A 26,439-nucleotide genomic window follows, 5' to 3' on the forward strand; every position below is an offset into this window, starting at 1 on the left:
ACACTGTTGGGGAATTATTTACTTACCTGCTAGGGATAACACTGTTGGGTAAAATGTTATCAGCTGGGGGTACCTGACTTCCAGAAAATTTTCTAAATGGAAGGAAAATTTTCTGCCCCAGTTTGATAATATCCCTTGTGGCATGCAGTTCTGGCATCAATGCCATTTCCTTTACCTGCTTCAAATCAAACAAAATTTTGTTAGTTTAAAACGCGGTGGTTGGTTGTGATACTCCTACTGGGATGGCTTTCCCTTTCTCCTTCCTTACTCTGCGTTCAACAACTTGTTGGGGATGATATTATGTGCTGGGGATAATCCCTTCCTGCTGGGGGATATCCCTCTTCTTTTGTGGCATAGCTTGGAAACTGGCATTTCCCCGACCTTTTAGTCTAGTATGGATTTCGCCAAATCATGCTCACTGCTCTCCTTGCTTTGTTCACGGGCCTTGTCTTTGAGGTTTATAACCTTGGTTTTGGCAAGGATATCCCTCTTGACGCTTGTCAATCCTTTTGTCAATTCCCTTTGCTGGGGATATCTTTTTTTGACACTGGCCTCGCGCTTGTTCTTTGCTGACTATACCATTTGGAGGTACTAGTCGGATCTCATCTGGCATAATTGGAAAGCTGATGGCATATTTTGAAGTCAATTCACTTGTTCTGACCAGACAGACTCTATTGGGGATTTTTCTATGAAAGGAAAAAGATAAAAGGGAACAGAATAAAAAGACAAAGGAAAAAATGACTCTTTAACAAAAGAAACTATAAATAAAAACCTATCAAATGCAGATACCGACTCTAATGGCCATGACATGCGTATGTGGCCTATCCTCTACCGTCAATCATCTTTCAAGATCTTCAATTGGCGATTCCCCATCTGATTCTCAATCTTATTCGACTTGTAGTGCCCGAAGGGTTTTCACTATCAAGTCTCTCTCATTTTTGGGTTTTCTCTCAGCTTTCATCGCCTTATGGTGCCTGTGAAGGTTTTCACCGATAAGACTCTCTCATTGGTATCACTTTCCAGCTGGGGATTTGGAGTGTCGCCGGTATGACTCTTTCTGCTGGAGATTAGAGCCCTTTTCTGCTGTGGAACAGAATGTTATGTTCGCCGGTAAGACTCTTCATTTGTCTGACTTGGCATCTTTTGAAGACTGATCGGAAGGTCTTTCTTTGGACCGTAATGTGGGTTTTGGATAGGGCTAGAAAAAAAGGGTATTAAAGGCTCAAAAAATGCATTAATTTTGGGTTATTAATTACAACCTTCGGAATTAGATTTATTTACAACAAACGCAACTTTTGCCCCAGTTTCTTGCTCGGGGATATTTTAATTGATTTTTTCATTTTTCAAAACTATGACCGAGCCGTGAAGCGCCTACGTATCCTCTTTGAGGAATCAGGTCAAACGTAGTTCCCAATTCCTCTTTTTCATTTGATTTTTTTTCTTTCGTTATCATTTTTCTTTTCTCTTTTTCTTTTCTCATTTCTCCTTTCTTTTTGTCGTTTTTTTTCTCTCTTTTTTTCTTTTATTCTTCTTTTCCCGTTTTGTTGTTTTCTTTTCTTTCTTTTCTCTTAACTGTCATGCTTGCGTATTCCATTCGTTGCTACTAATTCCGAACGAGAGGTATGAAAGAAAATAAATAAGGCTCAAAAGGGGTAACGAAGGATATTTGGGTAGCAGAACAAAATGCCTTCGTCATTCCAGTCTTCAAAACATGCCAAGCGCAAACAACACAATTTAAACTTGTAGTCCCTTCTGATGGTGCTGGACTTGACAATTATGTTAAACGTCTGTTTGTTCATTTGTCACTTCTAAAGCACCGTTGGGTGATACTCTCTTTCTCATTATTGTGAACGAACCTCATGCCAATTTGGCGAATCTTGCTTTTAAACGGTTTTCTTTTTGTTTAACTTGCCCCAGTTCTACATGACTCGAGCTCTGAATAATCTCAAACCGTCCTTATTTTCTTCAAATGGATTGATCGCCTTTCTGGGGTTTTATGATTAACTTTAAAGACTAGGCCCAAACTGTGTGCGCAGGTCACGTCCCTAGAATCGGCATGGAATCACAAAATGATAAAAGGACTAAACAAAAAGATGACTGGAAATAAATAGAAGACCGGATTTTGTATTAGAGTACCGGTGAAATGGTTTGAAAAAATAAAAACAAACCGGAATAAAAATCCTAAACAACCTGGACAAAACTTAAACAAACTGATATGACAAAAGGAAAAGATGAGAAGGCTTGACACAGGACAAAATCCACATTGCAACCTTAATAATCCGGACAACAGAAATGACAACAAAATAAGCCACCAACTGCTTCTTTCTTGTTAACCAAGGAACGGAGCGTCCTCCCATTTTATCAAACTTGGCATCGTAGCCACTGAGCTTTGCATTAGTATTGCAATGACTTCAATATCATTACTCTTAATCAACAAGTTTCCAATAGGACTCGAATGCTTCTGTCATCAGGCCTGATCCCCGCAGAGTGTGCATCATGAGGTGCAAGTAAAGGATTCCGGGTGTCATTGTCCGTCTTACCACAAACCAACCACCTTAACTTATTTGCAAAACAAACAGGTTAGAATGGACTCAGTCGGTCCTCATTATTGACAACATCTTTTCTTTTTCTTTTTCTTATTTTCTTTTTCCATTCTTCTTTTTTTCTTTTAATTTTTTCATTCTTTTTTTTTCATTCTCTTTTCTTTTTGCTTTTTTTTTCATTCATTTTTTTCGATTTTTTTTCTTTTTCATTCTCCCCTTTTTTTGCCTTTTTTTTTGTTGTGGTAGAATCTTATGGAGATTGCCTACGTATCATGACCCCGCATGAATCAGACCTTGCGTAGTTCGTGCCAATAAAAGATAAACAATAATAAACACATTTTTTTTTGGTATTTCCAACTTTCAAATTAAAACCAACTTGATTGCAAAAGTTTAAAAACTAGCCACACTATTGACAAGAGACAACAAACGGACTCGAAAATCAAACTAACTTGCATACTCTAATCAAAGAATTACCAACTCAAAACAGATAGCCAGTTCATTTCCCCGCTTGCTAAATGCAACCAAACGGTTATTTTTTGCTAATGTGGCCCCTTCCAAATTTCATATAAATTTTGAGGCCGGGGAGGATTATTTTACGACACTTTACAAACCTGTCCATTCTTTTACGAAAATAACCTTTTGACAATTGAAAGATACTATAAGGCTATTTCGGCAAGAACGGTTTAAAACGCGGCCGAAGCTGGCTCGGCTTATTTTGACCAAAAATCCAAACGGTATTCACCTGACCGTTGACTCTTTGTTTTTTTTTTCTTTTCAAAATTACAAAAACTGGTGTTGCAAACACGGCCCTTCAGCGCCTCGGGGACGAAGATTTTTAAGGCTGTGTGGGTCAACTGGACCAAAAATCCTAAACATGACCCAAAGGTGGCTGTTTATGCAAAGTTAGCCTTCCGGCGTCCCTTTCGGGAACATTCGGCTATGTCTTGGTAAAACAGCGTCACCTGACTTCTTTATGACTCTTTTTATCATTTTTCAAATTAGAAAACTCAATATTGCAAGCACGACCTTTCAACGTCTCGGGGACGAAGATTTTTAAGGCTGTATGGGTCGATTGGACTAAATCTTAAAAAATGACCCAAAGGTGGCTGTTTATGCAAAGTCAGCCTTCCGGCGTCCCTTTCGGGAACATTTAGCTCTGTCTTGATAAAACAGCGTCACCTGACTTCTTTATGACAAAATTAAAATTTGACATATATTTTTTATTTATCTGATTTTTGGCTATTTTAGCAAAAGATGGGTTGGACATCACCCGACTTATTTATAACAAGATTAAATTTTTTTGATTTTTGGCTATTTTAGCAAAAGGTGGGGTTGGACCCGATGAGGGTTGCCTACGTATCTCACATCCGGTGAGAATCAAACCCGCGTAGTTCAGGCAAATAAACTATTTTGGAGAAGACCCTTTTCCATTTTCTATTCTCTTTTTTTTTTATATAGCAAACAAACAAACTATTATTTTTCGTTCATAACAAACAAACTAACTAACGTAAAACATAAAACATTCCTTCTTTTTCATTTTTCTTATTCTAAAGAAAATGTTTTTTTTTTGGAATTTTTTCCTTTAATAAAAGAAATGCTTGAATTTTTAAAGAAGAATCAAAATATTTTTGATTTTTCTTTTGAATTATTTTTTTTGGATTATATATATATTTATTTCGGAACAAAAAATAAGATCACGTTCAACGCCCGACTCTTTTTGTTTTTATTTTTGGCATTTTCACAGACAAACAAAATAAAATAAAATAAAACATTTTAAAAACCCGACTCTTTTTCATTTTCATTTTCATGGCAAAACATGCTATTTTCTTTTCTATATTTTTGAAAAAAAACAAGATAGAACAATGATGATTTTTTTCTATTTTTCCTTTGCTTATAATATAACAAACTAATAAGACATTTTTTCTTTTTCTCAAAATTTCGGCAAAGTTTCGATACTACTCGGACATTGGTTTTTTCTTCTAAAAATAAGTAGTTATATCTCTACACTGTCATTTTTTCTCCTCTTTTTCATGATTTTTTTTAATCTGTGGAAAATAATGAAAACATACAAAATCTTTTGAATTTTCATGCTTTGTTTATATATATATATTTATTTTTTATATTTATTATTACTTTAAAAAATGTGGCATGGGAGACATAATGATTTCCAAGACTTCTTGGATTCCGCAAATGCCCCCCATGCGCTTTTCCCAACATATGAAGCATGGGGGACATAGGGAATTCCAAGACATCTTGGATTCCACAAATGTTCCCTAGGTGCTTTTCCCAAAAATGAAGCGTGAGGGACATAGGGAATTCCAAGGCTTCTTGGATTCCACAAATGTTCCCCATGTTTTTTGATTAAAATAACACCATGCTGGAAAAACGTGCAACCTTCTTATTAAACGTGGTCAACATAACAAAGCGTGTCATTTGTCCGCCACTATCATTGGTCCGCCAAATGACTCATTCACCCTTGAATAAATACAACATGTAGCACATAGGATGCCGAAAATGGTCTATTATTTTCAGGTTGCTTGTCCTAGACGGACCCAACCCCTGTGTTGAGTCCCCTAAGTCAGATGCACATGATGCAAATAAACGTTCCTACTAGGGATCCGGCATGAAGCTGAGTTATTCTAAGTTCATAACCTGGGTATTTGTTCTAGACAGTGTACCCGAGCGGACAACTCGAGCTGAGGAAGGAGCTCCTTTCCGGGAACCAAAAGGCCAGCCGGCTTAGAAACTTTCCGAGCCTCTTTTATTTAGGGTACGACACTAACAGAATAGGGAGTCTCAACCAGTAAGCAACATCCCCGGAGGTAAGAAGAGAAAGGTTTCGGCACAGTTTATATACAGTTCAAATAATATCAAAGCGGTAAAAGCATCATTTAGCACATTAGGCTCAAACATGTAAAAATCAGATAAAACCAAATATAACAATTTATCTAAGCTCGAATTTCTAACCCTGAACCAGTGGTTCTGGGTCATCATCCCCAGCAGAGTCGCCAGAGCTGTCACACCTCCTTTTTCCGCACCCCACAGGCGCAAGAGGAGTTTTTCCAATTAAAGGACAATCGAAACGGGATTTGTTTATTTATTTCAGAGTCGCAACTTGGGAGATTTAGGGTGTCCCAAGTCACCAATTTTAATCCCGAATCGAGGAAAAGAATGACTCCATATTACAGTCTGCGTACCAGAAATCTAGATAAGGAATTCTGTTAACTCGGGAGAAGGTGTTAGGCATTCCCGAGTTCCGTGGTTCTAGCACGGTCGCTCAACTGTTATATTCGGCTTGATTATCTGATTTTATACAAATGTGAACTTATGTGCCAATTTTATCTTTTAACCGCTTTTATCATTCACTATTATTTTTATAGGACTTGCAACGTCGTGAAAACATATCTCGAACCACGTTACATCAATGCACCCGTGGTTATTGACATATCTCGACTCAGTTGAGATTTGGATTTGGGCCACATAAATGTGCACCCGAATTTAGGGAAATATCATTATTAAAGTCGCGCCTAAAGCAACTAGCGCATTATTATTTTGGGGTAGGGCCGTGAAATTTGCTAAACGGCCCGTCCCAGAATCTGAGTGTTTAATACATATATTTTGTGAGGGCTCCGCAATCTGTACATTTTTATTTGGCGAAGCTCATCTCGTTTTTATTATTTGAGGGCAAACTTAAGACAACTACGATTTTCTACCAATGAAATCATCCGAGGTTAAACAAAAAAAAAACAACGATTCTAACAGGTAATAACATCCATGGTAAAAATGAAACATAGAATAACCTCGTTCATATGCTCACATTTAATTTAGGCATGCAGTAACTAAACATAGAATAAACATTTTTAACACAACAACAAAAATTGCATTGTTGGCATTCATAAATATCGAATATTCTCATTTTTTGCCTTGAACCATAAGATGCAAAACGAATGAAATGAAACAAAGGACGAAGAACACCAACCTTCGAACCTCGACAATACTAGAGCGACAAACAGTGCCTCCTACGGAACTCGAACCGGACCTCGACGAACCAAAGTCGACCTCGACGGAAAACAGAAAACTCGGCCAAGCAGGATCGAAGCAACCCACCGTTGCTCGGAAATGCAGCTACGACTGCTTGGCATGCAGCAATAGCTGCTCGTTGGACTGAAAATGGCGGACTGGTTCTTGGCTACGGCGAAGGAGAAAAATGGTCGTGGGGCTGCTTGGTTCAGCAGGTGGTGATGGAGGTGGGAGTTGGTTGCGACGGGCTGTCGACGATGGAGCTAGGAGGAGGAGGAATGGTCGTAGGCAGTTTGGGTGGTTTGACGATATTGAGGAAGCTGGTGGCGACGTGAGGAGATGGTGGTTGAAGGGTCGTTTGGTGGTTTACTGGAGGAGTCGTGATGGAGAGGGGGTCAACTGGAGCGACTGGTTTTGAGGTGGAACGAGGGTGGTGGTGTTTGGTGGGTGTGACGACGAGGGAGTTGGGCTGTTTGGTGGTGGTTTTGGGGTGTTAATGGTGGTTTTGGGCAGTGTCGTTTGGGTGGTGGCTATGGCGTGGAGCAGTTGACGGTGGTGATGGGAGCTGAAGGTTTGTTGATGGAGGTTTGATGGACTGGTTTTCGAGACGACGAGGAAGATGGTGTCGTCGGAGCCGGTGATCGTTTGGACGTGGAGGAGTGGCGTCGCGACTGGTTTCGGGTTGCGACGGGTGTGATGGAGTTGGGAGTTTTGGAGGGGACGGGTGGTGTTCGGACGGTGTCGAGGAGTGGGGTTGGTATGAATATGGTTAGGTGGTTTTGGGGTCCGTTCTCGCTAGGGTTTCTTCTTCTTCTTTTGAAGAAGAAGAAGATGAACAGTATCAAATTTTCCCACCTCCTGTTCCTTCCCCCAAAATTTTCAAAAATCCCCCCCCCCCCTTCAAAATGTTTTTGTCCGTGTGTTTTGTAATGGGTTTGCCCAGAAAAATGAGCCCCACGCGTGGTGGGGTTCGAGACTTATGTCCCCCACGCGTGGTGGGGTTCCCCATGTGTCAGGGACTCGGTTTATTATGGGCTAGGTCCGAAAATTAGGCCTAAAACCGGGTAGTTTGAACCCGAATATTATTCTTTTGCCCGGATCCGAGAATAAGAAAACGTTGCTTAACTAGTCCTATGTAAGCAAAATAACTACCAAAAATAAGACTAGTATTTAAACAAAACTATATCTTTTTAAATATTTTTCAAGATTTAAAATAGCTACAAAATATTAATAAAACTATTTTTTTTGTAATTTTCGTTTTTTTTAAATATTAAGATAAAATATGAAGTAATATTTTTTGTATTTTTCAAAGTTAAAATGACTATAAAACATTAATAGAACTATATTTTTTTGTAATTTTCGAAATTATAATGTACAAAAAATAAAGTGCAATTTTCGTATTTTTTCAAGTTTATGAGAGATACATAAACTAAAATTTATATATGTATTTTTGTGATTTTTTCTTTTTGCAACGAAATAAAGTAAAAATAGTTAAAATGGCTATATTAGACCCAATTACCTATTTATGCTAAAAAAAATGTGAAAATCCTTGGGGAGGGTCAAAAATCACGTGCTTACATCAGGGATTGGAGCCCTAATGCTGGCTAAAGGAAAAAACGCTCAACTCAGGGATTGGAGCCCTAATGTTGGCTAAAGGAAAAACGCTCAACTCAGGGATTGGAGCCCTAATGCTGGCTAAAGGAAAAATGCTCAACTCAGGGATTGGAGCCCTAATGCTGGCTAAGACAAAACGCTCAACTCAGGGATTGGAGCCCTAATGCTGGCTAAAGGAAAGTTGCTCAACTCAAGGATTGGAGCCCTAATGTTGGCTAAAAGAAAATTGCTCAACTCAGGGATTGGAGCCCTAATGCTGGCTAACAGAAAAATCGCTCAACTCAGGGATTGGAGTCCTAATGCTGGCTTAAAACAAATTGCTCAACCCAATGATTGGAGCCCTAATGCTGGCCAAAAGCAAAACGCTCAACTCAGGGATTGGAGCCCTAATGCTGGCTAAGACAAAACGCTCAACTCAGGGATTGGAGCCCTAATGCTGGCTAACAAGAAAAATGCTCAACTCAGGGATTGGAGCCCTAGTGCTGGCTAAGACAAAACGCTCAACTCAGGGATTGGAGCCCTAATGCTGGCTAAAGAAAAAATGCTCAACTCAGGGATTGGAGCCCTAATGCTGGCTAAATGGAAAAATGCTCAACTCAGGGATTGCAGCCCTAATGTCGGCTAACAGGAAAACACGCTCAACTCAGGGATTTGAGCCCTAATGTTGGCTAAGACAAAATGCTCAACCTAGGGATTGGAGCCCTAATGCTGGCTAACAGGAAAACTGCTCAACTCAGGGATTGGAGCCCTAATATTGGCTAACAGGAAAAACGCTCAACTCAGGGATTGGAGCCTTAATGTTGGCTAAGACAAAACGCTCAACTCAGGGATTGGAGCCCTAATGCTGGCTAAGAAAAGCGCTCAACTCAGGGATTGGAGCCCTAATGCTGGCTGACAGGAAAAATGCTCAACTCAGGGATTGGAGCCCTAATGCTGGCTAAATGGAAAAATGCTCAACTCAGGGATTGGAGCCCTAATGCTGGCTAACAGGAAAAACGCTCAACTCAGGGATTGGAGCCCTAATGCTGGCTAAATGGAAAAATTCTCAACTCAGGGATTGGAGCCCTAATGCTGGCTAACAAGAAAAACGCTCAACTCAGGGATTGGAGCCCTAATGCTGGCTTATAGAAAATTGGGGATTCTAACTAACCCTCTTTTTTTGAGTTTTCTTCTTACTTTTTTTTAATTATTTTTTTGTTTAGTAAAATGCAGGAGAGAATTTTGGGGAAACTTCCCTTTTGTGTTGATTCCTTATTGCAAAGTTGTTTCTTGCATTCACGTATTTCTTTTCTTTTTTGGGCGACCCCTGCTTTTTGCACGGTTGCTTTGGATCACACCTGTTTCAATTTTCCAAACAAAGAACAATTGTCAGTTTGAAAATGGTGGTTGGTTCGATGGCCTTGATTGTTCCAATTGCTTTGTCCCGTCCTTATTCCTGTTGAGAAACTCTGCCATTGATTGGATTCACAGGAGAAACCCTTTTAAACTGCTCAAACTCGTATTCCCGGATTTTGTGATGATTTGCCCGTGTAAGGCTTTGGTTCTTCCATCCCATTCTGCTTGGGGATTTTACCGAGGTAGACTCAGTGGGGATTTTTATTGGGGAGACTATGTGAGGATTTGTACAAGGCAGACTCGTTGGGGATTAGCTGGGGCAGACTCTTTGGGGTATTTTTACAAGGGGAGACTCTGTGGGGATTTTTATAAAGGGAGACCCTGTTGGATTTGTACAAAGGGAGACCCTGTGGGGATTTGTTGGCTTTTTTTTCTTTTTTTTTCTTTTTTTTTTCTTTTTTTTTGTGTGTGTGGGTGTGTGTGGCTTTACTTCGAAGGCAACCAACATCATGATCAATTGGGACTGGACAGACGTACCACTGAAGCGGGGTATTTACTTCTTACTAAACGGAGCTCCGTGAAACCGGTCATGCCACCTATTCTTTCCAGTATATTTGGAACTTGGGGTTAAAATGAAAGGGATTCAAAGAAAGGTAAAACAAAGAGTGGAGAAAACAAATTTAAAAGAGAAGTGTCCCTTTCGGGACAAGAAAGACTTATCTAAGGAAAACATGCTGACTTTAAATTGACATGACATGCTTTTTGGACTGGATGCCTGACCTTCACGAACTTGCATTTCCTCATGAACCAAAACGGATCTATGTTTCCAAACCGGTGGAACCTTGCCAAGACTTTCTGAGGTGGAATCATCTTTTCGGCCGACAGCGCCCTTTGCGGGTTTTCGCTAGTCGACCTCTCTCATTTCTCTTCTTGTTGTCGCTTGATAGCACTCTTTGCGAATTTTTACTAAACAAGCTCTCTCATTTTCGATTTCTCTGCTCCCGTCGCCTCACGGTGCCCGAAGGTTTTCACCGACAAGAATCTCTCATTTTATTTCTCTCAATTTGAATGTGTCGGCTTCCAATCATGATGTCTCTCGGCTTCCCCTGCCTTTGGCGATTGATCCGAAGGACTTGTGCTTGGTAAAGGAATGGTAGATGAAACTACAACTTCTAAGTCGTTTGGTGTGCCCCGGTTTCAATTTCAGGGTAAATTGGATTTTATTTTTGGTCTGACTGAACCCCAGAGAGAGGATGCCTACGTATCCTTTCGGAATCAAGTCAGACGTAGTTCAGGCTCAATCAATGTTTTTTTTAAGGTAGACAAAGAAATGTAACCGGATCAAAGGGCTTGTAGAGAGCGTTGATAGTGTTCGGGTAGTGGGAATAAAACCTTCATAATCCCAAGTGCGCCAAGACATCACTGAAGTAAAACTCAGACATAGTACCTTTTGACCGCATCTGCATTCACTGCTATTTCAGGATCATTTCCTTCAATATCACCCAGATACAATGCTCCCCTTGGCAGTATCTTCCTGATGATGTACGGGCCTTTCTAATTAGGAGAAAATTTTCCTTTTGCTTCCTGGTAATGTGGCAGAATGCGCCTTAATACCAGTTGCCCTACTTCAAAATTCCTGGGTCGTACTTTCTTGTTGTAAGCACGAGCCATTCTATGTTGGTACAACAGTCCGTGACAAACCGCGGCCATTCGTTTCTCGTCAATCAAAGTCAACTGCTCCAATCGAGTCTTAACCCACTCGCTATCTTCAATTTCTGCTTCGACAATGGTTTGGAGCGAAGGAATTTCCACCTCTACAGGTATCACAGCCTCGGTCCCATAAACCAACAAGTAAGGGGTTGCCCCTACTGATGTGCGTAATGTAGTGCGATATCCCAACAATGCAAAGGGTAACTGTTCATGCCATTGTCGGGAACTCTAGATCGTCTTCCTCAAAATCTTCTTGATGTTCTTGTTTGCTGCTTCAACAGCGCCATTGGCCTTGGGCCGATAAGGAGTGGAGTTCCTATGCGTTATTTTGAATTGTTCGCATACATCCCCCATCAAGTGACTATTCAGGTTTGCCGCATTATCTGTGATGATAGTTGCAGGAATACCAAAACGACAGATAAGATTTGAATGTACAAAATCCACCACAGCCTTCTTAGTGACCGATTTGAGAGTGACAGCTTCTACCCATTTCATGAAGTAGTCGATAGCAACTAATATGAATCTGTGTCCATTTGAGGCCTTCGGCTCGATCGGACCAATGACGTCCATGTCCCAAGCAACAAATGGCCAAGGTGCAGACATGGGATGCAGTTCTGTGGGAGGTGCATGAATCAAATCACCGTGTACCTGACACCGATGACACTTTCGAACGAAGCTAAAACAGTCCTTTTCCATGTCATCCAGTAATAACCCGCTCGAAGGATTTTCTTTGCCAAAACATACCCATTCATGTGGGGCCCGCATACTCCTGTGTGTACTTCATGCATGATTCTTCCTGCCTCCTCGGCATCAACACATCTTAACAAATTGAGGTCCGGGTCCTTTTATACAATACCTTGCCGCTCAAAAAGAAACCTCCTGCATGCCGCCTGATAGTCCTCTTTTGATCTCCAGTAGCATGTTCGGGGTATTCTTGTGTCTTCAAGAACCTTTTGATATCATGGTACCATGGCTGTGTACGCGATCCTGCCTTGATTACATTACAGTAACCGTGTCTTTCCCTGATTTGGATTTCCAAGGGATCTATGTGGGCATTACCTGGGTAAGGTAACATTGAGGCTATGGTGGCAAGTGCATCTGCTAGTTCATTGTGACACCGCAGGATATACCGGAACTCTATTGATTTGAACCGCTTGCCGAGGTCCTCCACGTACTGTCGGTAAGGAATAAGCTTGACATCCCGAGTTTCCCATTCACCTTGGGCTTGCCGGATAATCAGGTCAGAATCCCCCATAATCAATAAATCTTTAACATCCTGATCGATCGCCATATGCATTCCCATGATGCAGGCTTCATATTCAGCTGTATTGTTCGTGCAAAAGAAGCGCAGTCTACCTGTAGCAGGATAGTGCTGACCAGAGGGTGAGATCAAGATTGCCCCAATTCCTACACCTTTGACGTTTACCGCCCCATCAAAGAACATCTTCCAAACATTGCGTTTTCCGAGACTGCTTCTATGGTGTTTATTTCTTCATCCGAAAAATAAGTACTCAATGGTTGGTATTCCTCATCAACTGGGTTTTCGGCCAAATGATCTGCTTACGCCTGGGCTTTCATTGCCGTGCAAGTGACATAGACTATGTCAAATTCAGTAAGCAAGATTTGCCACTTGGCCAGTCTTCCAGTAGGCATTGGTTTCTGAAATATGTACTTCAAAGGATCCAACCTGCTTATGAGGTAAGTAGTGTGAGCTTGGAGATAATGTCTCAATTTTTGAGCAACCCACGTCAAACACAACACGTTCTTTCCAGCAAAGTGTACTTGGCCTCGTAGCCGGTGAATTTCTTTCTCAAATAATAGATCGCCTGCTCTTTCTTTCCGGTTATGTCATGTTGCCCGAGGACACAACCGAAGGAATTTTCCAATACTGTCAGATACAAGAACAGGGGTCTCTCTGGCTCTGGCGGGACCAAAACTGGAGGATTTGAAAGATATTCTTTGATCTTGTCAAAAGCTTCTTGACACTCAGCCGTCCATTTGATCGCTGCATCCTTCCTCAATAGCTTAAATATGGGCTCATATTTGCTAGTCAGCTAGGCAATGAATCGACTGATATAGTTTAACCTGCCCAATAGACTCATCACGTCTTTCTTCGTTCTTGGGGGAGGTAGATCTCGGATAGATTTTATCTTTGTTGGATCTAACTCGATACCTCTCCTACTTACTATGAAACCCAAAAGCTTGCCTGATGGGACTCCGAAGGCGCATTTAGCCGGGTTCAGCTTCAAGTCGTACTTTCTCAGTCTCTCGAAGAATTTCCTATCACGTCGTCCACATACACCTCTATCTCTTGATGCGTCATGTCATGAAAAATGGCAGTCATGGCTCTCATGTAAGTTGCCCCAGCATTCTTCAGACCGAATGGCATAACCCAATAATAGTAAGTGCCTCAAGGTATAGTGAAGGCAGTTTTCTCGGCGTCTTCTTCATCCATCAACACCTGATGATATCCAGCGTAACAATCTACGAAGGACTGTATTTCATGTTTGGAACAATTATCAACAAGGATGTGGATGTTGGGCAATGGGAAATTGTCTTTGGGACTCGCCCTGTTCAAATCTCGATAATCCACGCATACCCGAGTCTTCCCATCGTTTTTCGGCACTGAAACCACATTCGCAAACTACGTGGTGTACTGGACTACCCGAATTACTCATATATTCAACTCCTTGGTGATTTCTTATTTAATCTTGTCACTGACATCAGTTTTGAACTTTCTCTGCTTTTGTTGAACTGGATGACAATCAGGGTGAATTGGCAATTTATGCACCACTAGATCAACACCTAATCCTGGCATGTCATCGTATGACCAAGCAAACACATCTTTAAATTCAAAAAAGAGTTGAATTATCGCATCTCGCGGTTTCTCGTCAGTGTGAATGCTTATTTTGGTCTCTCGGATTTCTTCAGGAGTTCCCAAATTAATCGGTTCAGTGTCATTCATATTCGGCTTAGGTTTATTCTCAAAGTGTTCCAATTCTCGATTTATTTCCCTAAAAGCCTCTTCTTCGTCATATTCCGATTCTTGGTTCATTATTTCACAATTAAACAGCTCGTTGTGATCTGGGCGTGAAGTCCGCAAGCATGTCATATTATTTAAAGCCACATTATTATAACTGAAAGAAAAGATAAAGGAAAAATAACAAAAAATCAGAACAAAGGAAAAATGAGAAAACAATGATTTTTATTTCTTGGAATTTTGAAGATAACAATGTTTATAATTCAAGAACTAAAAACAAGAAACTAAAGAAAAACATCCGAGTGACATCCTGGGGATAACTCGTGATGCAGGAAAGGTGGCAGGACAGGTCTACCTGGACTCCTGCCTAGTTGGGAACGACGTGGCCTCCCAATTTCGAAGCTTGGCATTTGGCCCCACATATAGCATCTCAGCGGTGCTTGTGCCTTCTCCCGATTGAACCATGTGAGCTTCGTAGAGCATTCCTCTCATTGCCCCACATATCTCTTCGATATCTTCGGCCGTAAAAACCTCGTCGTCTTCTTCTTCGATGTATTTCGGTCCGACGAAAGTCTCATATAAATTTGGCAATGGCCGAGGCAGTTTCCAACCCTCATTTTTCCTCTTCCTTGCCCACTCTTCATCTTTTGGAGTGGGTTGAAAACCTATCCCAAAAAGTTTCTTAGTGGAAGGCAAGGTGATAGGTTTTGTTATTCCTTGCAGCGTTCGTCCAAGCCCTTTCCCTGGCCTGAATCCATGTCGGATCATTTCTTTATCCATCATGATTGAGGCGTTGGTCAAGAAAGGTTGGGGGCAAGGTCTTCCTTCTTTATACTGCTCCGCTAGCACAACTTCGAAAGCCTGATAAACCGTGTGCTCGCTCCCTTTCCTTGCTTCAAGATATGGGATGGATGGGTCCCGATAAATAGACTGTTTGTCTTCTCCGTGGACCACAATTTCCCGATATTCGTATTCAAACTTCACCATTTGGTGAAGAGTGGAAGGTACATCCCCTGTCGCATGAATCCAAGGTCTGCCGAGGAGAAAATTGTAAGACGTATCCATATCAAGCACCTGGAAAGTTATTTCGAACTCCACCGGTCCTATAGTCAACACCAAGTCTATTTCCATGAGGGTGTCCCTCTTGACGCCATCAAAAGCCCTTACGCATACATTATTGGGGTGAATTCTTCTAGTCCCAATTTCCATTCTCTGCAGCGTGGAGAGCGGACAAATGTCAACACCTGAACCTCCATCCAACATTACCCGCTTGACGTAGTAGTCTTCGCACTTAACTGTCAGATGTAAAGCTTTGTTGTGAGCCGATACCTCTGGAGGTAAGTCGTTCTTGCTGAAAGAAACCTTATTAATTGCGAAGAACCTTTCCGTCAACCGTTCCAGTTGTTCAACTGAAGTCTCAGCCGGTATGTACGCTTCGTTCAGGGTTTTGATCAAGATCTTCTGGTGTTCGGCCGACCTCATCAGCAGAGATAGCATAGACACTTGCTCGGGGCACTTGCATAACTAATCCACCACATCGTAGTTGGGCATTTTCATCTTTTGGAAGAAAACTTCCGCTTCTTCAACGCTTACAGGCTTCTTGGGTGGGAAGCGTTTCCGTGTGGTGTTGTTTAACTCTTAAGTGTTTGAATATCTTCCAATGAAAGTATTCTCCGGAAGTTCCCCCGTGACTTCTCTGCCTTCGTACGTAACCAATGTTCTTTGATAGTTCCACGGTACTGCGGACGGGTTTGTCATTGGCTTCTATGGTACGCGTCCGATAACCACTGGCTCATTCAGCCGAGGTGGTTGAATCGTCCCCCGGACCACATAGGCCCCTTTCGGTATGTACATTGGTTTTGCCCTTTTAACTTTGAATCTCTGCGGCTTCTCTGCTCGACCTCGTGGAACATAAAGAACTTCATTCCTCGCAGGCACCATCGTTATTGTCTTTGTCTCGACCTTCTCTTCGGGCTCAACCTTGACAGTACTAGTCTTCTTTTCTCCTTTCTCTAGCTTCGGAGTAGTTTTAGGCTTTTTCCCTGCATCGACGATGGCAATTATAGCTTTTAAAGCAGGATCAAACTCTTTGTCCTCACAAATCATTCCAGTCAACGGCCCATTATTGTGAGCGGGCAACGGATTGTTAGTCACATTTGGGACCTCCTCGTCCCTCAGTACTATCTTCCGCTGCTCTATTAAGTTCTCAACCACCCTTCTCAAAGTCTAACAATCATTTGTATCGTGCCCTTCTGCTCCCGAATGGTAAGCACACCTAACACCGGCTTTGTAAGCAGGTGATGCCGGATTGTGCCTTGTCTGAGGGACTGGTTGCAGAAAACCCATCTGGACTAGCTTTGGGAATAAGGTAGAATATGGTTCACCGATGGGTGTGAAAGTCCGTCTTCTAGGTGGTTCCTGAGGGCGGAAGTTATTTTGAGGGGGCTATGGATTATAGTGGTTCTGGTAAGGAGGCTGATTTCTAGGAGGTGGAGCTCGGACTCGATTGGCTTGCTGTGGTGGATGGACATAGGGTTGGGTATTCATGATCATGTAGGGTTGATGAGCATATGTCACATTTTGGTAGGGGTAGTAATGTTGCGGAGTTCTTTCTGGAAAATAGGGCCTGGGATTACGATATTCCCTTGCTTCTGATGCTGCCATGGACGTTTCTTCCTTTTTCTTTCCTCTTACCATTCCTCCGGATCCATTCTGGACGGCGTGGGAGGTTGCCCTTATGGCTGCCTGACTTAATATTCTACCCATTTTCAAACCATTCTCTACCATCTCCCCGATCTTGATTGCTTCCGCAAAAGGCTTTCCCATGGCTGACATCATATCTGGAAATAGTCTGATTCTTGAGACTGGAGGAAAGTAGTGACCATTTCTATCTCGTCCATGGGAGGTTTTACCCTTGATGCCTGCTCACGCCATTTAATAGCATATTCTCTGAAACTTTCCGAGGGTTTCTTCTTCAAGTTTGACAGAGAATTTCTGTCTGGTGCGATGTCAATATTATACTGAAATTGTCTCACAAAATCTCTGGCGAGATCATCCCATATATGCCATCGAGATATGTCTTGGTCCATATACCACTCTGAGGCTATTCCTATCAGACTTTCCCCGAAGTATGCCATCAACAATTCTTCTTTGCCGCCGGCTCCCCGCAATTGGTTGCAATACTTCTTGAGATGACCAATGGGGTCGCCGTGCCCATCATACTTTTCAAACTTTGGTGTTTTGAAACCCACGGGTAGGTGCACGTGAGGGAACATGCATAGATCGGTATAGGAAACACTCTTTTGCCCGCTTAAACCTTGCATGTTTTTCAAACTCTGCTCGAGGCTCCTCATTCTTTTTTCCATCTCATCTTGTTCAGCAGCTTTGGTGTTTTGATCCTGCCCAGGTGCATGCTCGTATTGAGGTTGTTGAGGATGAGTGCTGGTGGTGAACCGAGTTGGTTCCAGTGAGAAGGATGGTGCTTGAAATGTGAATGAGGATGAGTCAAAATTCGGCCTGTGTGTAGCGGGTTGTGCCACGATTGGACAGGGAGGTGCAGTGAATATGTTCGTAGCTACATCTGTTGTTGACATCCGGGGATAAGAATCAGAGGGTGATCCAGCAGAGTGGGCTAAAATGGACGGGTACCCGAATGGGGTAGTTGGATAGCTTATGGGGACGTTGGAAGTCCCACTTGTCCTGGAGAACAACTCAGGGAACCTAGGGATTACACTCAGTGGCTCTTTTCCGTTATTCCAGTCATCCGACATTTCCAACATGCGGAGCCGCAGGATTCTGTTTTCCTCAGCAGTTGCTGACTCGGGAGTCGGGACGGCCGAGATTGAACTCTCCTCGGAGACGGGAATTGTCGGCAAAGGAATTTCCGAAGGCATCTCTATACTTCCCTTTGATCTTGTGATGTAAGTGTGAATACTCTCTCTCGACTTAACGACGGGCAACTGAACAATCCCTTTCGACCTCGTGAAGTATGAATGTGAGGCCAGACCTCTACCAAACCAAACCACCTTTTCTAAAGACCTGGAGGACTCAGCAGCAAGCAAACAGTTAGTTTGAAACAAATAACAGATAGGTAATCTCACATTGGGGCGTGATGCACCTATACAGTTAAGCGAATTTCTACATGTTTGCAACGAAGACATGCATCATTCCGGCTTCTCTTTGGGTTTCCCCTTATTTATCATTTTTTTTATTATTTTATTATTTCCTATTATTATTGTTTTCATTATTTGCAGTTAAAAATGTGACCGGATCCGATAGGGATTGCCTACGTATCACGATGCCGCGTGAATCAGATCATTACGTAGTTCAGAAATAGATGAGTGTAAAAGAAGCACACATTTTATTACTGAAACAATATATTACAAACTAACATTTTTGAAAAAGGGAAAATAACAAGCCTTGAAATAAGTACAGACTCAAGCGGACTAATGCACTCTGATGCGAAAAGACGGACAGAAGATGCTAAGATGGAAAATACAGACTCGACCTATAAATACATTAAGGTTTCGAGAATTGGCGTCCGCGGGGCATCGTTTGGCCTCACCGCGGTCTTAGGTGTGAGGTCCCTTTCAAGTTGTTCCAGCTCATGCATGGTCTGCTTGACATAAATCATCACTGCCGAGAGAACGGTAATGCTGGTCATGTTTTCACATCGTAGACACCTTCTGATGATGGCATGGGCAATGGTCTTAATCTTATCCCTGGTTTGCCTCTTTTCTTTGAGTAGGTGCTCTATTTGATCATTACGGGCTGTCATAACCCGAGAATCCTGGAGGCATTGATTTTGCCACTACTGAATTTCTACTTCCATCTGGGCTAAGAGCTTGTGGCAATGTCTATTTTCAGCTCCAAGGGTTCGGGTTTGCTCAACCGCTCTGTCCACCTTTTCCTTCAGATTGGCAATGGTTCGCTCGTGATCCCTTTCCAACTGCCGCAGGTGCCGGTTACCCTTTTCTGTCCTTCTTGCCCAGTGTGCTTCGAGTCCTGCTATGGTATTTTCAAGATTTTCTGACTCACTCCGGCACTCCCCAATTTCCATCCTTAAACCTTTTATCAATCGTTCATACGACCGGCTCCTTTGCTGGTTATCAGCGTCTATCCTCATCTGTTTGATCTGGGCCCTGAGTATCTCGTTTTCCTGAGTCAACCTGTTCTTTTCTCCCAGATTGGTAGCAACTTGCACGTTGTGCTCATATTTCAGACTACTTGTTGCTTCAATTTGCTGATTTCGGCATGATAGCCTCTTTCTTTTGCTAACCAATCCCACTGCTTTTGCGACGACTCGGCAAAATTCAGGATGTGGGGTCTTTTAGCCGGCCTTTCGTGTTCAAGTTCTCTTCTGTACCACGCAAGGTAACCTGGCGCCATTTCACTTTTGGCCCGATCCTGCACACAAGTACTCGCCTTCAAATGTTGACATTCATTCCAGATCTAGCAGATTTTTGCTTCAGGAAATTATCCGTCAGGGCTAATCTCAATTGTTTGAGCACTAAGATCTTCCTCGTGTGGCACTATCTGGCATCTTCCGAGTTGTCTCAAGACTCGGCAGGGCGCGTAAGGTTGAATGCTCCTAAGTCCCATCAGTAGAAAGTGAGTTCTAGCTGCTGGCATATACATGACCTCATCAACAGGCAACCATCCCAGTGTCTATTGTATTTGGCTGGCACTGAGAGTCTGAAAGAATAAAGTCCATGCCATAACTCCTTTGGGCAGACTGATCTTTTTGGTTCTTGTGTAAAACTCTTCTATGCAAGTTTTCTTCGAGGAACCATGGATCAAAAGTTCGGAATGATGGCAGAGATGTTCACTCATCCATATTTGTAGCAGCAAGTTACACCCTTCGAAGAAATTCCCCCCGGCTTTGCAGGCTGTGAGAGCTTGAAAGATATCAGATACCACCATAGGCGCGAGAGTACTATCATTCTGTGTGAGCAAAGTACTGACGACTCCGGATATTTTCAGATCAATATTTCTGTCTTTCCTTGGAAATACCAGAAGGCCCAAAAATGTTATCATGAAAGCCACCCGTCTGTGTTCATCCCACTTCTGGCGATTACCTTTGCTGCATAGCTTGTTAATCGGATTATTGAATCCTCCTACATGACCATACCTGTCGTATATGAAGCATGGATTACAAAAACCGGCGCCAAATCTGGGTTATGGACCATCCTGGGTATTTTTAGTGAGTCTAGAAATCGATGCACCGTGATAGCTCTTGGGGCAACCAGGTATTTTTGCCTTAATGGAAGTTCAACATTTTCGATGTACCCAGCCATTTCCTCCAGAGTCGGGGTGAGTTCAAAGTCGGAGAAGTGGAAAACATTGTGCGCTGGGTCCTAGTAGGTGACCAAGGCTCTTATGATATCTCCCCGAGGCTGAATTTCCAATAAACCCGTGAGACCTTTCAGATATTTCTTGACCTCATCTTTCCCTTCACCACCTAGATCATTCCACCATAGCCGTAACTTGACAGGGATTTTAGTCATTATCGAAAAGTGTTCATTTTGCATTGTGCTCATCCTGCACATTTATTAAGGTGACTTTAAGTAAAATGATTTGACTCAAAATGTTTTGACTATTTTTTTTAAAAAAGAAAATCTGATTTTCGAACATGGCCTTTCAGCACTTCGGGGGTGAAGATTTTAATGCTATGAGGGTCAACCGATCAAAAACTCTAGAAGATGACCGAAAGTGGCCGTTTATGCAAAATCAACCTTCCGCCGTCCCTTTCGGGAACATTTGGCTATTTCTGACGAAAACAATCACTTGATTTATTTATGACTCCTTTTTTTTAGTAATGAACCAACATGGGGAACATGGCCTCACAGAGCCTCGGGGACGAGGATCCTAAGGGCGTTGGGCAATTTGGTCAGAAAAATAAAAATGACTCATAATGGCCGTTTGTGCAAAATCAGCCTTCCGGCGTCCCTTTCGGGAACATTTGGCTATCCTTGACAAAATGGCATCACCCGACTCATTCATGATGAAATTAAAATTCTAACATTTTGGCTATTTTTGAAAAGGGGAGGTTGGACCCGATGAGAGTTGCCGTATCTCGCACCCTGTGAGAATCAAACCAGCGTAGTTCGGGCCTCCAGAAATAGGGGAAACAAACTAAATCCCTTTTTTGAACAAAATATTTTAAAGGAAAGGAGAAAATATTTTTGGATTTTTATATTATTTTTTATATATATTTTTTTTTTGAAAAGAGATAAAAACTAAAGAAATATTTTTTCTTTGAACTCTTTTTTTTTTTACCTCTTTTGAAATTTCGAAAAATCTTTTAAGGAAGTATTTGGACTATTAGTCTGAATTTATAAAAGAGATGCTACAAAAGAAACAATATTTCTTTTTTGAATTTTGAATTTTCCTTTTTTTTACTTTTAAATAAATACTTTTTTTTGGATTTTGAAAGTGATTAAAAGGATTTTTTTTATATATGCTTTTTTCTCTTTTTTTTTAAGAAAATTCCGGCGAGGTTTTGACACTACTTGGACATTGGTTTTATTTTTCCAAAAATAAGTAATTATCTCCCTACGCTGCTATTTTCTCTTTTTTTTAAAAAAAAAAAAGTTTTTAGAAACCGGTCAGCATGCAGAACTGAAGCAAATAAATGCGCAGAACAAACGGGATACAGCAGGATGGTCTTTTCATTTCAGGTTGTCTGTCCTAGACGGACCCAACCCCTGTGTTGAGTCCCCTATGTCAAATGCAACATGATGCAAATAAGCGTTCCTACTAGGGATCCAGCATGAGGTTTTGTTATACTAGGTTTATAACCTGGGTACTTGTTATAGGGAGTCTTGACCAGCAAGCTCCTCCCCGGAGGTAAGAAGAGAAAGGTTTCGGCACAGTTTATATACAGTTCAGATAATATCAAAGCGGTAAAAGACAACATTTAGCACGTTATGCCAAAACATGTAATAAAGATCAGATAATAAATCCAAATATAACAATTATTCTAAGCTCGAATTCTTGAACCCTGAACCAAAGGTTCTGGGTTAAACTCCCCAGCAGAGTCGCTAGAGCTGTCACACCTCTTTTTTGCGCGCCCGCCCCGAAGGGTAAATGCGCGAGGGAGTTTTTCCAATTTAAGTGACAATATTCGAAATGGGATTATTTATTTAATTCAAAGTCACCACTTGGGGAAGGTTTGGCTTTTGGTGTCCCAAGTCACCGGTTTATCTTGAATCCCAAATCGAGGAAAATATTCGACTTTCCAAATGAAGTCTGCGAACCAGAAATTCTAAGTAAGGAATTCTGTTGACCCGAGGGAAGGTGTTAGGCACCCCCGAATCCCGTGGTTCTAGCACGGTCGCTTAAATTGTTATAATGGCTAAATATCTGATTTTAATACATGTTATGACTTGTGTGCTTTTATTAGGTTTAAACCGCTTTTATTATTATTATTTTTATAGAATTGCAACGTCGTGAAAACGCATCTCGAACCACGTCACAATCAATGCACCCGTGGTTGTTAATACATTCCGACAACGTCGAGATTTGAATTTGGGTCACATAAATGCGCACCCGAATTTAAGAATGTAATTTAATTAAGTCGCGCCTAAAGAGTCTAACGCGTTATTATCTTTGGGGAGGACATTGAAATTCACTAAACAGTTCATCCCAAATTCTAAGTATTTTATTTTTTGACCAATTATTGAGGGCCCCGCAATTTGCATTTTTTATTTGGCGAGGCTCGTCTCATTTTTTTGAAAGGATAAACCTACAGCGACTACATTTTTTCTATTATGTTTGTCTCTAAAATGAAAGAAAGAAAAATATACGCTAATTAAATTATGAGCTCGGCAAGTTTGAACCTTTATCAATTATTGGGTTACCAAAATGCTAAACGCAAAATCGCAATCGAATTTACTCAAAAGAAAATTATTTTATGCTTTATTCTATAATTGAACACTACTAAAAGAAAGTGTAATTATAAATAAGATATAGAATTGACAAACGCTATCGTCAAAACAAACCCATTATTCTTTAACTAATTTAAACATCACATTATTAGACAAATTGAACCATTGGAGCTAATTTTTTATTTATTTGAAGACGGACCAAACTTGACTACCAATACTTTCGAAAGTTGTTAAACTTAATCGACATTTTGAAAATCTATTACCTTGAAAGAATTCTGACAAACGTTGTTCGAAATCAACCCATGCCTATTAAGTTCATAACCTTAGCCCTACTACATCGAATCAAACTTCAAATACGGTAGACTTAACGATTCTGCGAAATTACTCGCTTAATGTCCTACTAGTTTTGCGTCAAAGTTTAAACATGTTTATTTTTCAAATCAACAACTACGGGATATGACCTTTATAAACTATCTACATAATTTAAATTTCTGTCACAGAAATCTACACACCTAACAGTTTCAATTAAACAGTCATGTTTCCAATATTCATACAAAATATAAAACAGAACTAATATTAGATGAATCTACTTCATTTGACATCTGTGAAATTGAAGGCGATAAATAGCATCCAAATGTACAGATTCGCTGCATAATCCCGTTTTAACTTCAATTCAAGTTACATCAAGTGATTCGAAGTATGTACCTGGATGTTGAAACGCAAAAAGAAGAAGAAGAAAGTAGAAAATCAGTAGCAGCAAAAATGGCAGTAGCAACAGCAAACCAACAGCAACACGACCAAAGCCCAGGAAATCGAAATATGGCCCTGAAACACTTAGAATTAATCGAAACCAATATGCTCAGCAATGAATCTAGCAATTACAGTTGAACCCAAACGAAACAGAAGAACAAATCGAATATCTCACTACTAATGTTCAAATGAATCCAAGAGTTTCAAACTACAAGTAATGGACAGGATTGCCTATTCCAAACTTATGCTTTTGTTCTTTTTAGAGATGTTGAAAATGAAATTCAGTTTAGAAATTGGAAACAAACTCAGAAGAAGAGGCAATGAAACAGTGCTTTTCTCTTTAGCTCTCACAACCTTAAACTTTTCTGTTTTTCTGATCCCCTTCTTCACTCCTGATCTCTGCCTCCCTTTTTACTCTTGGTTGTGCCCCTTTTTTATCCCTATAGAAAGGAAGAACCTCCCTTTAAAGACAGGCTGCCCAGGGCTTAAAATAAGTCTTAAAGGCTGTCATCTCCACTTAGGATTGTCTAGGCATGGGGTTTTCTTCTACTTTAAACTGCTGAAATTCAGAAAGGCAGTGGATACCCTACTGTACAGTAGGTTCCACTACTATTCTCATGTGCATCTTCAGCCTTTTATTATTAAACTCATGCTGTTACTGATTTCCAGCTATTAAAGGTGCTTAACATATCATCAATCCCACTATTGGTCAATTAATTCCATTAGTTGAATTAATATTTTAGTACCTTACTGTCAGCCCACTTGCCCTTAAGCATTTCAGAACTTTTAAAACCCCAAACTACCCCTTTTAAAACCCCTGGTTATTACTGTTTTATCCTAACTTCAACAAACTGAAATTTAAACTTATGGAAGTTCAAATTCAACAACTATCCTAACTGAGTTCCAGCTATTGTACTGCAGCTAACAAACCATTCACAGATAGTTTCAAACAATCAGCTAAATGACAATGGTTCGATCAATCATATGAAGCTTATCAGAATCAGGACATTTGAACATTCGGTCCTATAAAACTAATCGACGACGTTTATCTAATCGACTATACTAATTATAACGTAGAAAAATCAGTCGATTAAACAAATAATACGAATAGGGCCCCAAATGGCCTCAGACAACTTTGCACAAAATAGAAGAACAACATGAATGGAACACGTGATGACACTGATCAAATCGAGTATGTATATCACCATACGTATTTAACAATAAACAGAAAAAATAGTCGACCAAATAAAAGGGTCTTACGAAGACGGAGGGAATTGAAAGAACATATAAGAAATATCAACAAACTAAACTAAACATGTTAACAAACTCAAACAAACATTCGAACCAGAAGCAGAAAAGGAAAAGAGAACTTACTCTGGAAGCTCGACAACAAATGACCCAAGCTTTGACTGGACTTGACCATTTGAGGTCGAACAGACTTTAATCGAGGTGTTCTCAACTGAGAACACTTCGATTAAGGTCTATTAGACCCCAACCCTCCGTTTAAACTGACCAGATTCCCAAAGTTCTTGTGTTCTAGGGTTCGAACAGTCCGATTTGGGGTTTGAGGATTTGTGGGTAGATTCGAACCAAACCAAACTTGGTTTGGTCACGAGTGAGGGCAGGGTCGTGACTGGTGTGAATCTGAGGTGGGTTGGTGTAGATCGGGGTTTTGCTCGAACCTTCAAACGAAGATTCGAGATGATGGGGAATGATTCGAGGCCAGCTGCTAATAGATTTGTGTTCAGGGTGGTTGGGTGCATCAGGGGTGTTATTTTGGTGGTCATCGGCGTCGTGGTTGCCGGTTTTACGGCGAGGGTGAAGAGTGGCGGCTAGGTTTTGTTAGGTTAGTCTCTTGAGAGGGACGACGGAAGGGGGGGTGTTCGGATGGGGGGCGCGGGGTGTGATGAGGGGTTTATATATGGGACGTGGCAATTAACTTGAGCCGTTAGATCAGATGATCTCAACGGCTTGGATTAATTGGTAAGGGACAGGACGGGGTCATTTGGTGTAGAAACGGGGTCGTTTGGTTTTAATGAGGGGCTGGGTCGACCCGGGTAAGCAGGTCGGGTTATGGACGTGATCGTGGAACGTTGGATGAGTATGGATGAGCGGCTCAGATAAAACGCCCTATGCGTCGTCGTTTGGGGGCGTTCCTGGAAGGCCTAGTTTCGGACTGGGTCATTGTATTGGTTTGGGCCTGGTTTCAGTTGAATTTTTTGGCCCAAACCCAATATTTTCCTTCTTATAATTGAAAAAAATTCCTAAAAACCAAAATTAAACTACACAAATATTAATTAACACCTAACAACAGTTATCACGCGAATTAAAACATTTAATAAAATCACCATGACAACAAAAAATAGAATAAAAATGCATATTTTGTGATTTTTGCTTTTTTTTTAAAACCAAATAATGGTTAATTAATTCCTAAATGTATCATGCATGCGACATGTATTTTTGTATTTTTATTTGACAAAACTAAAACAATCAGAGACAAAACTACAAATAACTACCAAAAATGCCACGCAAATTCCAAAAAGTTGTACAACAAAACCATTTGTTCTTATTTTTCGATTTCTTTTGGAGTAATTGTCGT

The sequence above is a fragment of the Nicotiana tabacum genome, chromosome 22 (genome assembly GCF_000715075.1).
Source record: "Nicotiana tabacum cultivar K326 chromosome 22, ASM71507v2, whole genome shotgun sequence".
In the NCBI taxonomy this organism is placed as follows: Eukaryota; Viridiplantae; Streptophyta; class Magnoliopsida; order Solanales; family Solanaceae; genus Nicotiana; species Nicotiana tabacum.